Below are 4,112 nucleotides of genomic sequence, written 5' to 3'. Positions count from 1 at the left end.
TGGCAATTTTAGACACTACTGGGAACAAAAAATGTGTAATTGAACAGCGCAGAATTTGAGGTTGACTTTTAGATATCAGCAGAATCTAACATTAGAATAAGAGATAAAAGCAGGTAGGCTTAAAGTGAATTTCATATAATATAAAATATGACATTAATAATATATATACCATAATACGTAATACCAAAAAGCTGTAATTGTATAATCTCTGGGTAGTTTTTGAGCCAGTTAGTCCTTTGCAGGACCAAATCCCCACACACACATACATAAATTGTTGCAAAAAACATGAGGAAAGGGGTATTAGGTGAGATTAGGTATTAAGAGCTGCTGAATGGAAGGAGTAGAAATAAATAAGTAATGTGCCCGACACATTTAACTGGGTAAAGCCCTTTGGCCTACTTAGCAATCCACTTCTAAGATCCGCCTTATAAGCCACACAAAAGAGAAGTTCCAGCTAGGCATAACAATATTTTTAACTTCTCTTGAACAAAACCTGCAACCTTGGGGGGAAGGGGGGGCTAAATCTCATGGGAGTTGCTATATAGGACTTCGGGAGGAGTTGAAGCTGCAGGACCTGGACTTCAGAACTCCAAATGTCCATTACATGGCAGCAGTGAGATACAGCAAATACTAAATATGGCCCAATTTCATATATTACAATAAAGTATGTAATACTGTTCTAGTACAGTGTTCACTGTGCAATAGAATAAACTGTTGATTTAACCAGTCAATATTTAAGAATATTTATTTAAGATAAGAAATTCGCTGGAAATTGGTAGATTTGTAGATTTGATTTTTCCAGCAATAAGTGTCCCTCTTTCCATCCTTTACTGACAATCATGGACTTCACTTGCAGAGTAAAAATGAATTCTGTTGCCTGAACATTTAATTGAGAGGAAGACTATGTTAGATGCCTAAAGAGAATCCAAGCTGTGCACTGATGACTTTTACAGTTATTACATGGTCATATCAGTGGACATCAAATATATCTAATGGTGTTTGAAACTGTAAGCAGTTATAACAGACTCCACTTCTCTTTTGTGTAACTTATAAGGAAGATTCTAGAAGTGGGTTGCTAAGTAGACTAAGTTTTTTTGCCTTTTACCCAGTTAAATGGAGCTACGCAAATTACTTTTTTTCTTCTTCTTCTATCATTCAGGAGTTCCTAATGGCTTACATAACATTCTCTCCTTTAATTTTTGTGCAACAGTCTTGGGAGGAATCTTGGGCTGATTCATATCATCAAAAATCACATCATCTTATTAAATTTCAATTAATTAATAATTCAATTCAAATCTAAAACATCTCTTCAATTTTCTTCATTCCATTACATAATAATTTTCATACAAATGAACCTAACATTCTGAAAAAACATTCTTAATATTCTAGATTACCTTTAATCCATTATATAAAAAATATCTCATTTTTAAACAAAAATATTGATCTATCCTAGGCATATCTAAATGTGTATATCTATCTATCTATTCTATACATGTCTAATCCATCAATTAATCAATCTCTTTAAGCTGACAGAATAGTATCAGACCTTAAATCATTTCAATCCATTGAGCAGAATTCAAATTTCATCCAGTTAGTTATCATAGCTAAACATCCATGTTATAAAACAAGCAAGTCATCTTATTTAATTAACATTCAATTAATTATTAATTCAATCCAAATATAAAACATCTCTTTACTTCAAACTCATAGTCTTAATCCTTACATCAGTCCATAATTCTAGGTTGCCTTTAATCCAATATATAAAATTTTAAATTTCATTTTTCAATCTTATTCTAGCTTTCCTCTTATGCCAGGCAGGTTTCCATAGCAAGGTGATGAATCTCTTTTTGTTGCTTGTAGTGTCATTTGATTTGATGAAAACCATCTTGGTCTCTGCATTGGCCCTCTGTTTCTCTTGACCATAAAGCCTCGTTGCTTCAGAAGTTCAAAACTCAGTCTTTGCTTTTCCTGGTCTTCAAAGCCATAGGTGGACTGCTTATAGGGCAAGGTAACATTCTCTTTATTCTCAGTTAAGTCCTCTTCTTGTATAATCTGTTTTGTAGAGTAGTCAGGTGTAATCTGAGAGTCAGTTTTAAGGTTTAAGGTAGAAGTTCTAGCTCTTAGTTCTGTAGTAAACTCTTTTATTGTAGTACATATTTCTTCTTTAGCCTCATAGATCTTTTCCAGTATAAGTTTACAGTTTAAATGTGATTGAGGCTTCTCCATTTTAGCAATAGTTGAAGAGAAATCCTTTTTTCTTTTTCTTTTTTTCTTTTTTAGTGAAAGCTACAGTTGGAAAGTGTCCACCCCCACAAATCCTACAGCTGGCTCAAATTATCTTTTCTCTTAAAAATAGTTTGAAGGCCAAAACCATCTCATCTCCAAATAGTCAAAAATTCCAATGTTAACTTTTGATCAGTAGATGTCCTCAGTAAGCTAAAAAGACTTCTTCAAAGACCATTTTTTTCCTTTTTTCTATTTTTTAAAAGAAGAATGGAAAAAGAAATACTCTACCAATATAATACCGCTCCAAAAAAAAAACAACAATTTTTTCTGTACCTCAACGTGAATAGAGATAAAATATAGTCTTTAAAAAGGTTTTAATCTGTCCTTTTATAAAACGCCTTTGTTCCCACACATACAAAAGCCGCTTTTTCCAGATGGGGAAATAATTCCAACGAAGCTTTTGCAGGCAAAAACAACATAGGGTAAAGAGAGGAACAAAAAGAGTCTTACCTGGATCATCCGTGGTGGGTCTATTACACTTAGATGTCAGTGTGACTTTCGGCTGGTGCAGCAGGGTGGTCGGCCATCTTGCAGGCCGATCTTTACTCCGTCGGCCTAAGAAGATAGCTGGAGACACAGGGAAGCTGCCGCCCTCCCCTATCTGCCAGCAAGCCTTCTCCTCAGTGGTCGCCCCTCCAGGGCGACTTTCGACCCCCTAGGGGGTCTACCGGCAAAGGAAACTCCGGATGGCACGGAGACAAGTCTCCAGGCATGACTGGCATCACCGCATTCCGGAACCGGAAGTCAGCTCACGCTAGTAGACAGAGAGTGATTGGATCGAAAGAAAAGAAAACAGCAACCCCGGTAAGCACCAATATAGTAAGAGACGTGTGCCATTTAAGAACAAACGAAGTAGAGAAAACGGATGGACCGATAACTAGATCAAGGAGCCGGGTGCAGAGCCGGCTTCAGTATACAAAGGACTCCCAGCAATCTTGCATTACGCTCTGATGATGTAGGTAGTGCTGGCTGACGAAAGCTCAGCTTTAACTTTTGTATTAAACAGTTTTTGTTTTAATATTATTCTGGTGCTCAGACTATTTTATTTCTATGGTATGGATTTACCCAGGATTCGCATTTTTAGTATAATTAGGGATATATATATATATTAAAAACCATACAGAAGCTTCGTTTACTACAAAATGCCATGATCAGATAATTGTGTGTTTGAAAAATCTCCTCCAGTTGAACCAGTGGAATGTCAGCCTTAGGAAACACCAAACTAGGAATACCAAAGCTGAACACAGACACCACACAGTAGCTGGAGAAAACAAGTAACGTAGTACAGCTTTCAAACCCATTGTTGTTGTTAGTTGCGAAGTCATGTCCAACCAATCGCAACCCCATGGACAACGTTCCTCCAGGCCTTCCTGTCCTCTACCATCTTCTGGAGTCCATTTAAGCTCACGCCTACTGCTTCAGTGACTCCATCCAGCCACCTCATTCTCTGTCATGACCTTCTTCTATTGCCCTCAAACCCATGGACATAGAGAAACAGAGGAAAGACCCTCAATGTGGATCCTTCCCAAGCAAGAGTTTGCATATCTTAACTAAAAACAATGGGCTGGAGCCTTACTGAAGGCACAGCTCTGACCCATGTTTTCTTTTTGGAAACAATTATCTGATTTCTTGAGTTGGATGTAAGAAACTGCAATTCTTTTGCGGATGTTTCATTACAAACTAGGAGACATCTTCAGTGCTAGAAGGGAATAGGGTTTGATTTTTGTTTACATACACTGATTTGAAGGTGGGAGTGTAGTTTTCTTCTTGGTAGTTTATAGACCAGGCTTTTGCTTACTGGCTAGATTGTTTGTCTGAGTTGCTAG

The sequence above is a fragment of the Protobothrops mucrosquamatus genome, unplaced genomic scaffold (assembly GCF_001527695.2).
Source record: "Protobothrops mucrosquamatus isolate PMUCROS unplaced genomic scaffold, P.Mucros_1.0 scaffold1877, whole genome shotgun sequence".
In the NCBI taxonomy this organism is placed as follows: Eukaryota; Metazoa; Chordata; class Lepidosauria; order Squamata; family Viperidae; genus Protobothrops; species Protobothrops mucrosquamatus.
This window is presented reverse-complemented; position numbering follows the sequence as displayed.